Genomic DNA, 20,708 nt, shown 5'->3' with positions numbered 1-20,708 from the left:
TTATATGTGGAATCTAAAAAAGTGACACAAATGAACTTATTTACAAAACAGAAGTGGCTCACAGACATAGAAAACGAACTTGTGGCTACCAGGGTGGAAAGTGGTGGGGAGTAGGGTGGAGGGATAAATTGAGAGTTCAGGATTTGCAGATACTAACTGCTATATATAAAATAGATAAACAAGGTCCTACTGTATAGCACAGGGAACTATATTCAATACTTTGCAGTACCCTATAATGAAAAGGAATATATATATATATATATATATATATATACACATATACACATATATACACACACACATATATATAATCTGAATCACTATGCTGTACACCAGAAAATAACACAGCATTATAAACTCACTACACTTCAATTAAAAAAAGTGTTTTTAAAAGCAGCCCTATCCCCTTTGCAGCCTGGCTGCCCAGCCCCGTGCCGCGTGGCTTAGTCCTGCCTCTGTGGCCCCAGAACACAACAGGGGGCTTCCACCCCACTCCTACTTATCTCCTTCCTTCTTGAGTAGTAGTTAATTGCTTCCAGGCCTGGCTCCCCGGCTAGAACGTAAGCTCCTTCGGGAGTTTGTATAATCCCTGCATTCCCCGCAATACCAGGCATAGAGTCAGTGCTTTGTGATTGTTTATTGGCTGGACGTGGACCTAGTACAGCCCCATATTTGGCGGATAAGAAAACCGCGGCCCAGAAGGAGTCTGCAATTTACGGAAGGTCATACAGCCCGTTGGGTGGGGCAGCGCCAGACTGTCACCTGGCTGTCCTGAGGCTCAGCCTTCAGCACTGGCCAGCTGGCAAGGAGGGCAACTAGCTCTCTGCTCTGGGCAGAGAGCGTTGGCCCCGCTACCCTACTCCCAAGTCCTATAATAGCTCAGGTTTTCTGAAATCCAGGGAGTTGTGCCTGGCTCATGATTCAGTGCACATGTTTGGATGCCTGGAATTTAAAGTAAATTCTAGTTTCATAACGTTTTATAAAGTATACAACTTCATCATATACTGTATAGGATATTAGGTGAGTGCTGCTTGGACCAAGCCAGTGCTCAGAAGTTAAGAAAGCAAATCTACTAGAGATGCTCAGCCAATCTGCCCTCAAGGATGCACAGTCTGGGGATGGAGTCACCAGCATCCTATCCAGAGGCAGCTGCTGCAAGCCCTCTGGTTGCCCCAATTTGTGAACACCAATTGATGCTTTTCTAATTAGCACACTGGATGCTAAAAACTGTTTTTCTTAAATTGGGTAAACAAGTGATTTGTTTATTATGATGAATGTTAAACATGGGCTCACACTGCTGAAATTAAAGTATCTATGGTATTTATGTATTTATGATGTGTGGATGGGATAAAGTAGCTACGACTCACTTCCCACTGTTGCATGAAGATGGTATAGCCCTTACCCCATACCAGCTAGGAATTCTGGGTTCTGTGGGATTCTGGGGCACAGAACCCTGCCTCTGGAATCCAGGCATCTGCCTCTGCAGGGCTTCTTAACCTGTATCATGCCATATACTCCTTTGGCCTCTGGAGGAGCCTAAGACCCCTTCTGAAGATGTTTTCAAATGTGAAAAATAAAATGAATAGGATTATAGAGGAAATGACTCAAATCAAACTATAGTTATTAAAATATTAATATTAGGGATTGCATTTCAGCTCCGCCAAACTGAGATGCTTTCTCATCTGTAAAATGAGGATGACTCCAGTACCTCCTCTCGCAGAGTTTAGTGAGAACTGAGTGCTGAGCGTAAAGTGCTTAGAACCCAGCCTGGCTTGTCATAAGCATTCAAGAAATGGTAGCACTTGCTGCTACTGCTGCTGTTGTTACTATTATTATGTAAGGTTCAGATTTCTGTTCTCCAGGAACACACAATCTGGAATGGGGTATATGTAATTATGTTGAGTAATTAATAGTGGAAGTAAAGGTGCAGAATGTAAGCCTGATAAGGGGCGGGGGGAGCTCAGAGGGAGTGAAATGGCTTCTGGGTGAAAGAGCCTGTGTGGTGGCTGAACCTCTGTGCCAGGGAGACTTGTAATCCTTCTCACTCTGCTCCTTAGCTGACTGATCTTGGGCAAGAGATAGCGCCTTTCTGAGCCTCAGTTTTCCTCTCTGTAAAATGGGAATGACAGTAGAATTGACTTTATAGGGGTGCAGTGAGCACCATCTCCTTTCCTCCCTCGATCAGCCAGTTAAATCATGCCTCCTTTGTTACGCTTAACCACATCTCCCTCCTGGCCAGTCAGTCCCTAACTGGGGAGGGAGCCAATGAGTTACCATCTCTGTCATTGTCCCTGACCTAGTGAATGGGACTGTGCAACTGGCTCAGTTACAACCCCAGAAGGGTTGCAGTGCTGCTTGGCACCCTGTGTCCTCATCCCTAGTCAGTGCCCTTTCCCAGTGCTCAAGGCATCTGCTCCTAAACTGGGTGGCTCTCAAGCTGCTAGCCCGACTAGATCTCATCAAGTGACCTAGTTTCCTGTTTCATAGGAAAGGGAGGCCATAGAAGTCAACACTCTGAACTTCTCACGCCTTTCAAATTTAGCTGAATGTTCACCCATTTCTGGGATTTAGGAGGAAAAACTTTCCACAGGACCTTGGAGAAATGTTCTTGCCTCCATTTCACTTTCCTTTGTTCATGCAAGGCTCTCATTGGTGAGGAGGGTAAAGGTTTTATAAGGAAGAAGATAGACTAATATCTAGAGAATATCCTACTCTGTGTGAGATGGGCAGTGTATCAGTCAGGATGGAGTAGGTTATGCTGCAGAAACAAATAACCCCTGAATCTTAGGAGCCAAACCCATAAAGGTTTATTTCTTACTAATTAATATGAGCATCTTGGGTCCACTGGGGCTGTGCTCTTCTCTCAAGGAGCCAGGCTGATGGAAGAGTCGCCTTCTGAATATATTTCATGGTACAGAGAAAGAGAGGCCTAGAGGGTTTTCCACCTACAATTAAATGCTTGGGCCAACTCACATCTTATTGGTCAGATGAGTTCCAGGGCCCTACCCAACCACAAGGGGACCAGGAAATGAAATCCTACCACAAAGGTGGAGAGCTGGAAATATTTGGTAGAGCAGGATATCTCTTCTGGACCTAGCATGCTAACATAAACTCCGCAAGCTGAGATAGGCAGGCTGGTGGCACAGACAGCAGGCTGTAGGTGTTGCACTGTGAGTGCTAGGAAACCAAGCCCAGAGACGAAAAACCCCAACGCCACTTCTCAGCCCAAGTACTAAGCAGAGGACCAAGAAGGGACAGGCAGTTGCCACCGTCTCTGGGGGAATGAAAAGCAGAAGCTCAGTGAAGAACGCAACAGCCGTGAAGAGGACGGGTGATACCTGCTGGGAGCTCTAGGTGCTAAATGCATGGGGAAGGCAGAGGCAATGGGGTTGAGTCAGGGTATCCAAACCACGTTTTTCATCACAGATCTATATGGTGTTTGTAAGTGGAGCATATATTTAGGTGTTTTTTGCTCCATTTCTGAGCTATTGCATGTTTATGAGAGGGATTTCTTTCCAAATTGGATGCCTCACTTGTCTTCAGTCCACACATGATGCTCACCTCTTCCCATGGCATTTCTGTGTCCCATTGTGGCATCCAAAATCACTCAAGAGCTTCGGGAGTAGTTGGAGGAGGGAGAAGGAAGAACAGAGACGTGGCCACCCCTGGCAGTCTTCTAGGATTTTCTCAGACATAAATAAGGAAACTCTAGAAGACCATTGACAGCAGCCCTCAGCCCCTTCCCTGAGCTGTTGATCTCCTGTGCTGTGGTTAAGGGGCAGCTTGTCCTGGAGTGATGCCAGGCACCTGGGTACTAGCCCCAGCCGCCTCGCCTCACTGCCAAGGGGCCCTGGAAAAGTCATTTCCCTGCCATGGTGCTGTGGTTTTCTCAGCTGTAAAATGAAGCCACTCAGAAGACTGGGGCGGTGCTTGAGAGGAGAGTGACGCTGGGTGGTGAGGGTGCTCCTGTGGCCGCATGGGCGAGGTGGCAGGTGAGACCACTGAGTCCTCCAGAAGTCCACGGAGCCCAGAGGAAGTGGGTGACTCCTTGCTGTCACAGGACACTCACCTTCATCACAGGTGCTGGCATGAGAGTTCGATTTGGGGCTCAGCTTTGGACTAGAGCATGAGCTCCATGAGAGAGAGGCCGCATTGGCTGGTCCTTGTAGACGGCAGCCTGAATAGTGCCTGGCCCACGGCAGGTGCCAATATTGATATTAAATCCATATTTAATGAATGAATGAGCAAATGAACATGTAACCCCCTTGACTTCAAATCCGGGACTTGCAGACTTCCTATGGGGCAGAAGCAGACTGAAGAAATCCTTGGCTCTGCCCAAACCCAGCTTCCAGTCCCAGCTGAGCCCCCTTGGGCATGTCACCAGGCTCCTCCTGGGCACACAGGGAGAGCAGAGGAGACCCACCCTGCCTCACGGGCTGTGGTGGAAACCCCAGCGGGTGGGAAGATTCACAAACATGCCATGCAAAGGAAGGGCTGGTTGTTTTTAGGACATGGGAACTTGGCGGACTCTTTGGGAACACAGAGCAGGTGGTGCCGGAGCCTGTGAGGTAGAGAATTCTGGAATAATCATTATGAGGAACTGAGTGGCCTCATGCCAAGTATTGTGTATACTATCTCATTTATGATGGTCTAAGAAAGAGGCATGGGGATTCTCATTTTACAGAGGTGAGAAACCAAGTCCCAGAAAGCCATGTGACTTGCCCAACGTCATGTATTTAGTCAGTGCCCACGCCCGTCTCACTCAAATGCAGGCTTTAACCTCTGTGCTCTCCTGCCTCCTGCCACCAGGATGAGGTGGAGACAGTGCCTGTCTCTTAGGAACCAGCAATAATAATACAAGTTGCCTTTTCCTAAGTACCTACCAGAAACTTTACAGATGTTATTGTTCACCCTTGCAACAACTCAGGAAGTAAGAAATTATTAGCCCTATTTTACAGATGAGTAAACTGAGGCTCAGAAGGTGAAGCGACTTATTGAGGGCCACACAGCAAGAAAGTGGGCATGGGGGGCTGGAATTTGGGGGGGGTTTGTTTTGCTCTAGGATTCCTCGAACCTCATCATTAGAGATTAATTCTTGGAAGGCTGTTTATGCTCAAGTCAGCTTATGACAAGAGACCCAGAAAAATCTCATGGAGGCAAAAAACAAACAAACAAAAACAAAGGGAAAAAAAAAAAAACCCCAAGACAAAACAACCTCATGATTTTCCAGCAAATTAGGTTTTGAGACCTTCTGGCCTGCACAGGGAAGGCAGGGAGAACTGAGATGATCCCAGCTGCAGGCACAGGGGGGGACAAGTTGAGGATGGGGTGCGGGGCAGAAATGTGTCCAGAGGGACTGGACTTGTACCACCTCTGAGCAGCTGCAGGAAAGACTGGATGCTGGAGAGGGGTGTCCTGGGCACCTGTAGAGAGTAAACACAGCCCTGAATCCTAAGGTCCAAGCTGGGAGGGATCTTGAAAGGGACTTCATCGAACCCTCTTTATTTTATTGAACTGTTTTTACACAGAGTGACCCTGTGATTTATCCTCCAGACCTACACACCTTTGAGAGTGAAGGGAGGCACTAAAACATTAACCTGCCAAGTGACCCACAGCAGGTGTAAACCAGAACTGTCCTAGGGAAAGCACCCTGATTCTACCGGCTCTGGGACACGACCTACGCCAGGAGGGCTTGCTGTGAAAAGGCGAAGCACAAATGGCAAAAGTAGGAGGATGGGAAAACAGAACAGGAGACAAGGTGGAGAGGAACACTGCCTTCGCCAGGGGATGCTGTGCCAGCCCCAGGTGGGTTCGCGCAACGGCAGTAGCTGCCGTCTGGAGACAGCACTGGGCACTTGTGGGCACACGTGTCCCTGTCACCAGACTTGGACTTGACAAGTGCAGGGAGTGGGTCTGATTCATTCTGTGCCTGTCCTAGTCCCAACCCTGTCCCCGGTACTGAGTAAATGCCTTCCACGTGTTTACTGATGGAATAAATGCTTGTGGGCATGGCTTTCCTGAAGTGTGCCAGGGAAGATGGTGTTTTGCTTAGAGAAGAGTCAGACACCCTATTCTGAGGAGCTGTTAGGGTCAACAAGAAAGGCTACACAGAGAGGTGGAGCGTATTGGTTCTGTGATCTTGTCCATGTTACATAAGCTCTGAGCCTCCGTTTCCCCATCTGGGAAACTGAGAGATCGTTACTGATTGTAGGAAGGATTAAAGGAGATGGTATATGAAAATGAAATGTAATAGCATTCTGGGAAGCACTGACAAGATGTGTCTTACAATCAGAATAATCCAGAAATGAATGAGACTACCTAGAGAGGTGGTGAGTTCCCCGCCCCTAGAAGGCTTCAAGCAGAGGCCGTCTGGCATGGATGCTGTAAATGGAGTGACCACCTTTGGGAGGTCGGCTGGGCTAGCAGGACACCAGGAGAGGAGAGTTGATAGACTACCACTGGCATAAAAGCCTGAGGGACTTGACCTCCTGAGGGAGAGAGTGACGTGCTTACATCACTCCTCAGGTCACCCAGAAGACTGTGCTGTCGGCCAGCCAGGGGAGCACATGGGGGCAACAGGCTGGGCCTGGGAGCTGGCCCCTAGAGAGGCGGGATCTGCTTCTGGGAGGGAGAACAGGAAACAGGCAGAGGCCCCCTGAAAACTATTATTTCTCCCCACATGAAACGGCCCCTTGCTGGTTCCAAGGCCTCCTACTGGCTCTGGGCTCCTGGCTGCCTACCCCGAGTGGCCTCCCTCCACCCAAAGGCTGTGATCTCCCCTCGGATGAGGTCTCTGGAGCCTCATCACATCCTCCGAAGGCACCAGCTGCTCTGCTCCTAGGCTGGGGTCTTCGCCTGGAGTCTGCGGCTGGGCACGAGGGGTGCTGTGAGCCCATCGCGCTCGCTTGCATGTGATGCAGAGTCAGAGACACCAGCCCCACCTTTTCATCTGACTGGGGCAGGGGGCGGGGAGTGGGTGGCAATCAACCAGGCACATGCAGGGAGGTGCCCAGAGTTGGAGGCATAGCTGGGGACAGGACCTCTGTCTGTCACCACCCCCGTGTCTGCCTGGCAACCCCACTCCTTGGGATTCCCAGACAGCAGTGACCTTGCCTGGGTACAGGTCCGCTGCCTTCTCTCTTGGGGTGCGGTGAGGGGAATGGGGCCAGGGCTGTCAGAGGAGTGGCTGAGGGTGGAGGCGAGCTAAAAATTCAGACGGGGCTTCTCCCAGCATTCTTGACAACTTTTTTGGGCTGTGGCCCTTAAGTTTCAGGGTGGTGCCCATTAAGGACGCCTTGCTTTGTCCTCAGTGCTCCCCTCCCTCAGCTCACATCAGACCTGCACGCTCTTGCCTGCATGCTGGCAGCTCCCAAATCGGGCTCTTCCCTGGGCTCGCTCTCTAGGATGCCCCTGCTGAGCAGGCTTCTGCAGAGTCTTCAGACTCAACACATCTAGAACGGAACTCACCAACTCCCCCTACTCCAGCCTTCACACTCTGTTTCTCAGTCAACAGGAACACCATCCACTCTCCTACTTCAGCTAGAAACCAGGGAACCCATATGGTTTCTGATCCCTGCAGATCACATGCGGACACAGATTCCTGGGCCCCACTCTGGGCATCCCGATTCGTTAGGGGCGGGGGGGCCTGATGCTCTGCATCTCTAACAAGCTCCCAGGTGATGCTGATGCTGCTGTCGTGCGGTCCACACTTTGAGTCTCGCTGGACTAGACTCATCTCTGCCTCACTCCCTTCATCCCATTGCTCACTGTTATTCTTGTTATTATCTCCATAGTTAACATTTATCGAACACTCGGGTGCCACGCGCTGTACCAGGCATGTGCTTTAACCTACGAAGATGTACTAAGTGCCAGGTGCTGTAAGAGGGCTTTTCGCATTTGTACAAAACATACGAAGTATCTATCTGCACAAAGAGTTGCCATTCTGGTAGAGGAAGAAAGAAATTTAAAAGATAAATAAGTAAACTACAAAAAAGAAAGTAATTTTAACTCCGGGACAGTCTCTCCAAGGTGACATTGAAGCAAATTTTGAAAGAGAATTCAGTTCACATAACCCAGGGTCTCAAGATGCCACTTCTTTCTTGTCTTCTAGCTCACTCCATGGGGCAAGGTCTCCACTCTTTCCCCTAGACATCGGCCAGCAGCCTCCTGGCTGGGCTCCCTGGCTGGAGATTTAACTTCTCCCACCCACCCTCACCCTGCAAGCCAAGGAATTCTTCTGAAAAGCAAATTATGTAAATCTCTTTGCTGAATTGCATTCAAGGTTTCCTCAGTACCTTCAGGATGAAATGCAGACTCCTCAGGTGGGGGTTCTGGGCTCCTGGTGATAAGATTCTGCACAGCCCTCTAGCTTCTTCCCTGACCCCACCCCTCCTACTCTGACCCCTTCACCCTCCACACTTGAGTTACTCTGGATTGGAGCTTTGTTCCCTAAACTTACCATCCCATCCATTCTGTCTCTTTCCCTTTTGTACTAGGGGAAGCACCTTCTGCCTGTCTCAGTGGCACCTCCTCCCCATCCTCCCCACAGAGATGATCTTAACACCTGTCCTCAGTCTCTTCTGAATCTTCAAACCCTCCTCTCCTTTGCTCTGTCTTATCAAGGGTTTCCTTTTGTCAGCAGTGTACTCGGGAGCATTTCCCCTTTTCTTCATGATTTCTCTAGCTGGCACCCTCTCTCCAACCCTTCCCAAGGCAAACTGCTGGAAAGAGGTCCTTACACTCACTGGCATCACTTCCTCACCTGAGGTTCATTCCTTGACCCACTGCAATCTGGCACCCTGTTCCGTGCTGCCGTGGGTTCTTGATGCCAGCTGCCCCGGAAGCCCCCTCTTCTTTCACATCCTACCCCTCCTGGGGTGATCTCAGTCACTCACATCTCTATGACACCCAGAGCTGAGTACTAACAGACCTGCAGCATCTCTACTGTGCATCCCACAGAGCCTGTCCCAGGGAGGGCCTTCCCTTCTTCCCATAATCCTAGTCACACAGAGATGCTCTAAGGAGTCCATCCACTTTCCCCTTTCTCAAGACCACCCCTTCTCCTCGTCCATCTCCAACCTTTTGCTTTCAACACTGCTAATTACATGCAGTGTTTCTGACCTCGAGGGTAGTTCTGGTTCCACTAGTGTTTACAGGCTGCCAACCAATAGCTATTTGGATAACTGTCTCTAGTGGATAGAACTGTGGCTTCCAAAAAGATGTGTTCAAGCCCTAACCCCCGGGTGCCTATGAAGATGAGTTTTTTTGGAAATAGATTCTTTGCAGATGACTCAAGTTAAGATGAGGTCATTTTGGATTTGGGTGGACTCCAGTAGTGACTGGTGTTCTTATAAGAAGAGAGAAATTTGGACACAGACACACGCAGAGAACACTGTGTCGCGATGCAGACAGCGTTGGGTTATACTGCCGTAAGGAATGCCAAGGGTTGCTGGCAACCACGAGAAGCTAGGAGAGAGGCATGGAATGGATTCTCCCTCATGACCTTCAGAAGGAACCAGCTCTGCCGGCACCTTGACTTCGGACTTCTGGCCTTCAGAACTGTGAAGGCCACCCAGTTTGTGGTATTTGCTATGGTAAGCCCTAGCAAGCCAATACACCATCCACCTGCCCATCTATCCACTGGTCTACCAGTCCTCAGGACCTCCTCTGAACCGGACCATGTGTGAGGACCACCAGGGACCTTGAGTTCAAGCAGACCTCCCTGCTGCACTTGAGAACTTGCACGTGAGGGCAAGATGGACACGTGCCTGGCAACCTGTGCTGCAGGTGCCATGAAACAAGCAGCTGCACAAGGGCTGTGGGAATTTGGCAGAGACAATCAGCTCTGGCCAGGAAGCAGATCTCAGAGGAGGCGGCATTGAGCTCTGAAGGCTGCACGTTCATCAGCCAGGTTTGCAGAGCAAGCGAGAACAAGCTCCTAGCAGCCACCGAGCCGACGTGGGTCCCTGCCAAGGAGCCATAGGGATCCTGGGAATGTCTGCTTCCAGTTGACCAGTGCCCACATGGGGTAGGAGGCTCAGAGGGAGAAAATAACGTGCCTGGGGCCACATGGCCTGTGGAACCATGTCATTGGGTTTATAAAGCACTTCGCTGGGCTTTCTTTTATCTGGTTGTATTGTTAGTATTGACTTCAGTTTTTTTCAAAAGTTACTTCACAGCAAACCACTCCCTTCCACAGGCTCTTTGGAAAGAAATGCTTCTGGGGCTGAGCTAGGGGGTGGGGGCCTGCCCGCCCTCCTTATCTTCACAGTTGCTGGAGTCCTCACCCTGGCATTGCAGCGAGCTAGGGTGGGAGAAAGTTCTCTGAGGCCCTAACAGACTCTGAGTCCCCTCTCTCAGGAAGCTGGTTTCCCCTTTTTTTGCTTGGCTGGGTTTTTCGGTTTCAGGGCTAGATTGTGCCCAATTTCCTCTTTTCTATCACCAGTGCATTTTGAGCCTCCCGAGGAGGGTTCAGTGGGGCTCCTGAGTGGGCTGGCAGTTCTGTGACATCCTGGCCCCCTCTGAAAGCCAAAGCTGGTTGGTTCATAAGATGACCCCAGAGGACCTCCCAGGGGGCCTGAGTAGAATAGGATTTGTAAATCCTGAAGGGTGGGGTCGCCCACCTCCCCCTGCAGGTTAATTTTCGAGCCTGTCTTCAGGAAGCATGTGAAAGGGAGAGAGGGATGAGGGCCTGTGCAGGCTGACATGCCAGGTCCCTGGGAAGCAGCAGAAGCCCATCTGAAAAGGTCCAGTCATGACACCTCCTCCATGAAGCCTTCTGAGATTCCCCTAGTCATATTTCTATAGGACCTGGATTCACAGCTGTACCCCCAGGCTCAGGCTCAGGCAGGGCAGGGTGGAACTAGGAGGGACGCTGCACGCCACAGATGAGAAAACAGAGGCACAGAGAAGGGAACCGGACATGCCTATATCACACAAGCTGGTGATGGTGAAGCAAAGGTTCAAACAACACTTTTAGCTTCTGGTAAAAAATAATACCCTTAAAAAAAGAGTTCTCTATGGCCAATATGGCACATTCTGTAATCAGAGAAGTGCTTTTGGGGCACACAGTTTTTTTTTTTTTCTTTTTATAATCTGACTTTGATCTGATTTGGGCCAAAGTTCCCCAGCTGACTGCAGACCCCACCACTCCCAATTGCCCGATTGCATTATACCTGGTCAGTTCACACACTTCTGCTGACTGCCTGCCTGGCTCCTGTAGGCTTCCACTCAGCATTCATTCAACAAATAACCACCGGGTGGGGGAGAGGTTAAGGTGAGATAGAATCATGGAAAGACCACCAAACTTGTCTTCCATTCTAGGGTTGATTACTCAGACCACACAAGTTTCTTACCTTATTTTCAGCTCCCTTTTTTCTTTAAAATATTTTCTGTGGAGGGAGGTAATTAGGTTTTATTTATTTGTTTTTATTTTAATGGAGGTACTGGGGATTGAACCCAGGACATTGTGCTGCTAAGCATGCACTCTACCACTGAGTTATCCCTTCCCTGTCAGTTCCCTTTCTTATAATTTGGGACTGTGATCTTTACCCTGCTTACCCTCTAGGGATGTGAGAAAGTTAGATGGGTCTTGTAGACAGCAGTGGGCTCTAAACAGGGCAGGACTGTCACCTTGAGGGGCACTGAGCTTCTCCTCTGTTCAAGAAGAACTTCTGCTCTGAGGCAGGGAGCTTGCCTACCTGGCTTCAAGACTCTTTGCCCAGGGAGGAGTGAGAACTTCTAGGGAGACGAGGGTACCCCCTGGTACCCATGGCCAGACTGTGATAAGAACGACCAGGTTCCTCTTTCTCATCTCCATTTGCAGTCACTAACCTGAGGAAGTGGTGAGAGGAACTGAGGGCAGAGGAAGTGGTGAGAGGGCAGGAGGAGGGCAGAGACCCCTTGGTTGGAAAAATCCTCCTCCCACCTGTGCCGGGAGCTCAAGTCCGAGCTATCATCAGTCCCTGGACCTTGCCCCTCGTGGGAGCTCCTCACATCTTCCAAGCTGTTAACAAAGCCAGCTTCTTCCTTCTCTAGAAAGTGTCTGACCTACAGCATGAAGAACCGAGGTTAGCCCCCTGGAGGGACTTCTTGGTGTGAGGGAGGACAGCTGAGGCTCAGGATGGAAGCTTGTGGAGGCAGAGGGAATGCTCTAGCATGGCTTTGGTGGGGTCCGTCCGGAGTTAGGTGGGGCGGAGGCAGATCTCAAGATGGTTTGCAAGGTTCTGCTTGGAAAGAGCTATGATTTCATTTTTCCAGCTCTTCTCAAGGTTATAGACTTACAGGTGCAAATGCTTCTGACTGCAGTTATTTATTGCATCAGCTTTCGCCAAGATCATTTCAGCTCTGATACTCACAGGTGTGTGGCAGTGCTTCCTGGTAATGGAAACACTGTGCCAGGAACATCTCCTTCCCTACCTTTCCCCCACATGCAGGACTACGTGATCAAAATATATATTTCGTACACAAACATAAAATCGAGGGAGTGGCAACCCTGGATTAATTGAACACCTGAGACTGACAATGACTGAGTACCTCAAGCACTCTTCAAGGACTGCCTCTTAATTCTTCCACTAATGGGTGATACGTATCTCTATACGCTCACTGTGTGCCAGCTACCATCCAACTGCTATTATTCCCATTTTACAACTATAGAAACAGAAACACAGAGAAGTAAATTGCCAAAGATTGCACAGTATATGGGGCAGAGTTGGGACTCAAACCCCAGGCACCCTGGGCCCAGAGTCCATGCTCATAACCACCATGCTCTAAGCCCTTCACACACCCTGAGAGCTGGGGATTATAATTTTCTTCAATGCACAGAAGAAGAAACCAACCAGATTGCTCCATCACTCATAAGCAACATCAAGAATGTTTTTTTTAACTGCGCTAAACACATTTAGGATTAAAGCAAACAGTGACAGCCTGCAACTTTTGTGTCTGTAGCCTTTTTGCCAAGAACACTTAATCCTCACTCCCACAGAGGTAAGCAGGGTGAGGATCTGGACCTTCGTGTTCCCCAGCTGGAGGGGGTCTGGGACGTGAAGCCAGGGCACCGCACACCTGGGCTGCAGCTGCCTTGGCCGCAGCTCCGAGGCCCTGCAGTCCTCAGGCTCGGGGTGTGGTAGGTGGACAGGATTGAATGCTGGCTGTCATCTGCTAGGCCCATGGACTCAGCCTTGGTGACTGTCGAACGATGAGATTAGTCAGCCTGGCTGGGAACCATGCCAAGCTCTTACCTGGGCAGCTTCTGGCCTCCTTCGATTAGCAGAGCTACGTGGCCTGAGGCTTATTTGCTACAGTTCCCTGCCTCTCGATTAAGGAAGGATCATAAGTATGTGCACCCTTGTTTTGAGAGTCTGAACATCAAGGTATGTCAGGCAAGGAGCAAGATCATGTTGGATCTTCTGGAAATTGAAATTTCTGCCTTCCAGGTTTACATGTTCTGGTGAGCTGTGGTTAACCATCCTCGAGCCTGTAATCTTGCTAACCTTTAGACTGTCCTCAGAAACCTGCTGAGTGTCCACCAGAGGCAGCTAAGGAGGAAGGGCAGAATGGGACCCACCAGCCGACGACCTTGAGCAGGTCAGAGGCTCCCAGAGACTCCCTCCCTTCCCTGACCACTTGGTGCGTGAGCCTGAGGATCTACTGAAATGAAGGAGAGAGGCTGCTTTGTAAACTGTAAAGTGGGAGACCCCTGTGACTCGTGATCGGTGCTTGCTTGTTGAAAGGACCAGTTTTATCTTAGCCCTCCAAATGCTGTCATCTTTCCCTTCCCCTTTGACCATAGTCCAGATGCCTGGATCATTGGATGCAACAGATCCTCCCTGAGCCCACAGTGAGATGCTTCATGGTGCTTGGAATTGGAGCATCAGACCCAAGAGAAGAGAAAGGCAGGGTCTATCCATGATTCTGTGGCCCACGAGCCAGAGTCAGGGGAAGACAGAATGCCTGAGAAGGCAGCTTCTGGCAAAGAGGTTTCTGTTCCTTTTTTGTTTTTAACATACACACAGAAAAGGCACATTAGTGATGAATTTTCACATAGTGGACACACCTGTGTATCCACTACCCAGCTCAAGAAACAATGCAACCACGCCTCCAGCAACTCTCCTGGGCACGTTCCCTGTCTCCACCACACCCACTCTGACTTCTAATGCTGCAGTTTGGCTTTACCTATTTTTGAACGTTAAGTAAGTGGAGTGTTTCAGGGTTGCTTTCTCTCGATACTATTTGTGTGAGGTTCATTCTGTTGGTGCCAGTGGCTGTAGCTGGTTCATTGTCACTCACGTTGGTGGGCTGCCACGCTGCATCACACCTGACCTGTTCTGATGACGGGCCTTGGGGTCGCTTCCGGGTTTTGGTGCACTATGAATGTTCCAGTACATGTCTCGGGGTGAGCACATGTGTACTTCCTTTGGGGTGGAATGACTGGGTCGTAAGTGGGGTTGGCTCAGCCTCAGCAGCTGCCAGCAGGAAGGATTTAAGTAAGTTGTTAAGCAGGACTTCCAGACCCAGAAGATTGCAGTCAATTAGCTCATGCCCCTAGAGGAGGGGGCCATGAAATTTCCTCCACAGAACAGGAGGGAGGGGCTGGGGGGCAGTCCGTGGCTCCTTTCTGTCCAGTTTTGGCCCCTTGTCCTGTGTCTGAGGTTTCCAGTCTGTACTCCCAGGAGGTGTCCGCGGCCACTTGGGAGGGATAAGAAGGGGGCCTTAAGCTGCATTTCCCTGCTTCAGCCAAAGTCCCCCATGTCCTCTGCTTTACATGCTGGGGTTCTGAGGATGACTTCACGTGTTTTTTGGTTTTGTTTTTGTGTTTTAAAGCTTTGGCTGTTTTGACATTTGAAAACCCACTGCCGTGAGGTCCCTTCCAGCCGGAAAAGTCTATTTTGGGAGCAGGAGGTGGGTGTGGGAAGGGTTAAGCATTATTCAGCCAAAGAGCAGCGTTGGGCTTCAGTGACCTTTTCAAGTTCTTATAGCTCGGCCCGCGATGCAGGAGACCTTAGAACATTCTACAAAAATAGCGTTCAAACAAAACAACTTCCTAAGCCTGAAGGATGCGGACGAGAGGCTCGACTTTGAGGAACATTTAGGTAGCATTTCAACAGGAGTCTTGAGGGCTCTGTCCTTCGGCCACCCTCCTCTTGATTTCTTTTTTCTTTTTTTATTCTCCATTGGCTGTTCCTGGCCATTGTCACTTGGGGTTGTTTGGGTTCAAAACGGTTCCCATTTTCCCCCAGGAGTGGGTGTCGCGGGCAGCCTGTGTGTCTCTCCCCGGAGTGGTGGCTTTCTCTCCTCCGACACCAAGCCGAGTCTGGACTTGTAGTTTCACTTGGTGAGGGAGGCCAGGCCGTCCACGGGCCCAGAGAGAAGCGGCCCTGCCTGTCGGAGCCAGCCGACAATCGATCAGGTCCAGAAAACCTGTGCTGCAGGACTGAGAAAGAAAGACAAGACTAAAAGGTGGGGTTGAGAGGGTCTCACTCTAGCCCGCAAGACGCTAGGTCAAGAGTGGACCACGAGTTTATTTCTTGCAGTTAATTTATATGATTTTAACCCATTAGCTCATACATTCCTGCATGTAGGCAAAGGTATTGTTTTAAGGCACATTAACAACGTGTACTAAAATCATTAACAGACATCATTATTGTTTATAGTTCTCGTAAAACTAAGATTAAGAGTTCCTAGAACCAAGATGATAAACTAAGGCATTGTTCCTCTAAGCTAACATCGTGACTCGTGTACTATTTATTATCTCAGGTGATTGTTCTTCAGGCTAAGATCAATTTATTATCTCAGGTGATTGTTCTTCAGGCTAAGATCACTAACTTGCATGCTGATTGTATCTCTCCTTCCAAACGTCCTTAGTGACTTGATAGCTCAGGATGTTCCTTCAGGCCTTAATGCACCTGGCACATTCCTCAAAGGGGTGGCGGGACAGAGATTGTCCTTGAGAGATCAACCTCAGAGCCTGACGCCCTGCACTGTGGGAGTTTAGGCCCAACCTCTGTGCTTGGCAGTCCTCAGGTCATGAGTGGCCCCCCGCACCTGCCTGGCAAGCAGCTGAGTCCACAGGCCTGATAAACAGCCCACCTCTCATGGCCAGCAAGGAACAAAGCCCAGGCTGCTGCGGGATCCGTCTTCCTCCCTCTTCCTGAAACAGCTGTTCATTCTTTTGACAGGAGCTGGAACGCCGCACCTTCCCTTCCTCCCAGCCCTGCCTCCTTCTGTGGAACAGAGCTCAGTAGAACTTGGTTGTTTTGCCTTTTACTCTGGGGGGAGAGACGCAGACGATGAGGTAGGTGAAACGTTGAAATGATTTACCTCTGCCTTGTTGGGGTCACTGGGGGTACAGTGAGCCGGCTGTGGTGTGGATTCACCCGGAGAGGGAGCTTGCTCTCCTCCTCACCTTGCTGGCCCCCTCGGTAGATCTGGGAGAAGACACAGTCCTCCTCTCCCCGGCATCCTTGGACCTAGAAGTGGGGCTCGTGGGATGCTGGTTCGGCCACTGTAAGTTCGGCTTTAGTTTGCTCCCTCAGCAGGACCTCCCAGGGTGTGGCTGTGGCCTGGAGTTCCCTCCGAAGGACTCAGGGTGCCCCTGCAGGGGCCGGAGGGCGAGGCCCGGGCCCGGGGCCGCGTTGTGGGTGGATGCAGCGCCCTCTCAGGCTGTGCCGACCCTTCATTTACCTCGCCTTATGTCTCTTGGAAACTCTTGCACAATGATTTCTGGGCCAAGCAGAAGGAAAAACTGGCTGGATCCAGGCTTCAGATTTCCTGAAGGGGATACAGGAAAGGGCACTACAAGATGTCCCTCAGAGAACAGGTTGTTCAGTCTGTGATGGCTGGAGTGTCAGCGAGTCATGTATTTAGTCTGAGGCTTGTCTCTTAGTTTCCTCCGTCTGTGTTTACTCTGACCCTCATAATGAAAAACACAACTGGAAACAGCCTTCCCTGCGCTTTCTTTTTTTTTTTTTTTCCCACAAATTGTACCATGTTTCTTCCAACAGAGAGAATTTCCCTGTCATGCGCACTGATTTGGAGAGGTTTTAGGATAAAGCAGCGCTCTCCCTCCTTACCCCCAGCACCACCCCCGTGCAGAGAGCTGGGCTGGGCTGGGCTGGGCTAGGGGCAGAGGGTCTGCTTTTCAAACTCAGCACCTCCCTTGTAGGGGAGCCAAGTGATCTCAGCCTCTGCTGAAGCTTAGTTTCTTCAGCTAAAAAGCCGTTGTCCTGACCATGATGAAGAATGAACAGGATGGAGTGAGTGAGGAAGGCTCACGCCAGGCACACAGGAGGCACCTGGAAATGGCAGAGGAGTTGAGTCCATGCTCAGCAGCTGGTCCAAGGAGAGCCTAACCCTCAGTGAGGCTAGCCCGTGACTCGCTAGCTTCGGGTCAGTTTTTAAGTGATAATCGTGAAAGGCAAAATGAGAGGATATGCCAAAGAGACCTGGGTGATTAGTGCATGGATAAGCCCTCCGTTTACTGAGAACAGAAGAGTTAAAAGGGTGGACACTGGAGGCTCATTGTCTGAACCTGAATCCCAGCTCCATCACTTCCTGCTGTGTAACATTAGGAAAGTCGCTTAACCATTCTGAGCCTCCGTTCTCATGTCTGTAAATGGGGATAATACGAGAGTGACTTCACAGGGTTGTTGTGAGGCTTACCTGAGAGGCTGCTGGTAAAGTGGTTAGTCCAGGCCTGGCCTGGTTCAGTTGGGGGGCGTCCAAGGGTTGCAGGGCCGGAAGCTTATTCAATTTTCAGGGCCCGCTTTAAGAAAAAGAATGCAAAGTTGCAAATATAATATTAGGCATAGAAGTGAATGCAATCTTCCCTCAGTATCCATTGGGTATTAGTTCCAGGACCCCCTCGGATACCAAAATCCAAGGATGCTCAAGTTCCTTACACAAAACAGTGAAGTATTTGCATGTAACCTAAGCACATCTTCCCATATACTTTAAATCATCTCAAGATTACTTATGATACCTGACGCAATATAAATGCTATGTAAATAGTCATAAATACAATATAAGTGCCATGTCAACAATCGCCTGTGTGTGGCAAATTTAAGTTTTAGAACTTTCCAGAATATTTTGTTTTCGAAAATCTTCAGTCTGTGGTTGGTTGAATCTGTGTGTGTGGAACCCCATGGCTACAGAAGGCTGACTGCATTTAGAATATGAGGAGGTATCGCAACAAATAACAAAAAAAACTGACAAATACTCCAAAGAGGGCAAAATCCAGAGAACAACAGCATAATCAAATGATGTGAAAATAATATAAAAATACTTAGTATTACTTAGCTGTCTGACGCACTTGTCATATGTCAGTTGCATGCTCTTGGACTGCCTCTTTATCTGGTAATGAGTTTGTAATATCATTTTCAATAGAGACAAAAGGAAGACAAACTGGTTTTGCCTCTACCATGGTCAAGCAATGGTTGCCCTTTATTACTACGAGTTTAGAAAAGTTTCTTTCGGCTTTCCAACTTATCGGGGATATAAATCTTTTGGCAGAGTCCTGCTCAGGTGGCCCTGACCAGAGCTCCAGAAAACTCAGCTCTTTGATCCTGGATGGGGTGGGAGGTATGGACACCAGGGATCCCCGTGACCCCTGAGCAGGGCACAGAGCAGCGTCTAGCTCAGCTCCTTTCCATTGGGATCAAAGTGGGAGGCTCCTGGGAGCTCTGCCAGGTCCACCTGGGGCAGGTTGTTACTGGGACCCAGGTGGGGGTGCAGGGAGTCAGGTCAGTCCCTTGGCCCCACCTGCAGCCCCAGGACAGGCACCCAGGCTGGAGTGATTTCCCCTCGCTTCACCTTGAGGAAGCATTTGGGCCTCACTCACGCCCCACCCCAGCAGGAGACCAAGCCCCTTCCTGAGTGTCAGGGGGCCTGGCAGGAGGTGTCATTAGCTTCTGGGTGAACTGGCCTCAGACTCAGCACATGTTGGTTGGCAGTCCTATCGCTAGATCTTCACATCAAGGAATCCATGTGTGCCGTAGTGGCAAGATGAGCTCCATGTGACTGAGTGAACTTACCCTTGTAAAATGAGACTTCCAGCCCTGTGGCCGACTTCTCACCCAGGTCCTGGGTTGATCAGGAAAGCCTGTCGTGGAAGGTGAAGTCCAGAGGGCTTGTTTCACGGACGAGGAGACTGAGGCCAGAGAAATCCATGACCGCAGTTTACAGAGCCGCTCTGTGTGGGGGCTGGGGTGATGGTTGAGCCTCACCCTCCTTCCCTGTCCAACCTGAGCGCCAGGTGATGAGGGCAGACATGCTGAGCAGCGGGGCCCCTGAGCTGGGGGCAGCGGGGCAGGGAGCTGACTGACACTACATTCACAGCTTGGGGCGGAGGGCTCCTCTCAGATGAAGCCACAGCTCTAACCTCAGAGCCACGTGTTTCTGAATCTCCCCCTTAACAACATCATCCCCATGAAGGCTGCCATTTGTGGAGTGTTACTGACCACCAGGCACAAGGTGCTTCGTATACACGGTCTCCTTTTGTCCTTTCTAGAACCCTAGAGGAGGGCATTTGATGCTCCAGTTTGTCTCTGTAAGTAGAGGCTCAGAGCCAGAGAACTTGCCCAGGGTGTGCATCTAGGACTGCAAGTTTCAGAGCCTTAGCACCGACCTCATTGCTGCCTGGAGTGCGGGATCTAAACGGTACAGTGGAGCAAACGGAGGACTAAAGATAGGAGTTTTGCCCCAGGTGACTAATACCCAGTTCATTCCTGCTCCCTCCCCCACCACTTACCTGCTTTGTTCCTTTCGCAACACTTAATCACCACCTGACCCGTGTCCTTTTGTGTGTCTTGACCCACTGCAATGGTGGAGAAGTGACTCAGGCTCCACCTAGCAGGGGCAGTTTCCTGGGGAGGACGGGATGGGTTTCAGGGGCCGGGGGTGTATCACAGGCAGAGAGGAAGACTCTTCAGCCTATGGGAAGGTTTGGTTTCCTCTGACACTGCTTTTCCCCTGCTCTCCCAAGATAATGGCTTTTCCAGGGCTTCTGAGTGCTCTGATTTAGCTGAGACACTTACCCTTCCCCGTGACATGAGATGGAGAAAACAAGGTCCACTTGAATTCCTTTCAGAGAGGGATTGTGTTTGGAAGGAATACCTTGACTTAGCCCAGCTGGGGTGAAACGATGAGCTTCTCTGAGGTCGTGGGTGTGGGCATCAGTCTGTGTGGGATAGGCCAGGGGTGTGTAAGGAAGAATTAAATTGTCTGTCTTACACTCCAGGGAAATAGAAGTGGAAAAGGAGGAGGGGGTGGGTGGAGAGGAGTGTGGAGAAATGGCAGGCTCGACAACGTGACCCTGCCTTGCGAAATGCACCTGAGTTTTTAGCACAGTCTGCACGTGTTCCAGGAGTTGGGGGTGTGAATGGTTTCATTTGGAAATCATTGCAGGAGCTGAGTTCTGGGAGGGGCCCAGGAGCAGCCCCTGTGGGTGGTAGGATGGATTCAAAGAGACCTCACAAACACCTCAGCAAGAGGGCCGAGGAGACGCTGGGAGGGCTCCCCTGGAACCAGACCTGGCTGGGTGCACCTGATCCCCTGAGGGGTGAGGCCCAGGTGACCTGGAGGTGGTTACACTCTCCCCCCGCGAGCCAGGGTGCTAGCACTCTGCACGTCCTATTTCTGTGCTCTACCACTTAAATGGGAAGTTCAGAAGCAACCCTACTTTCCTACTTGGGTAAGAGAGCTAACCATCAATC

At 50.2% G+C, this 20,708-nt stretch overlaps 1 protein-coding gene across 2 annotated transcripts in view; it reads left to right on the top strand.

Moving 5' to 3' along the window:
- The window catches only part of GGTA1 (glycoprotein alpha-galactosyltransferase 1 (inactive)), a 61,202-nt gene that overhangs the window by 16,430 nt on the left and 24,064 nt on the right, over window positions 1–20,708 (top strand). For both annotated transcript variants that reach the window (XM_072960043.1, XM_072960044.1), the window contains exon 2: window positions 16,176–16,291. The gene's annotated coding sequence lies outside the window, so the exon portion shown is untranslated. The remainder of the gene's footprint in view (window positions 1–16,175; window positions 16,292–20,708) is intronic.

Source organism: Vicugna pacos, chromosome 4, assembly GCF_048564905.1.
Source record: "Vicugna pacos chromosome 4, VicPac4, whole genome shotgun sequence".
NCBI lineage: Eukaryota > Metazoa > Chordata > Mammalia > Artiodactyla > Camelidae > Vicugna > Vicugna pacos.
This window is presented reverse-complemented; position numbering and strand designations above follow the sequence as displayed.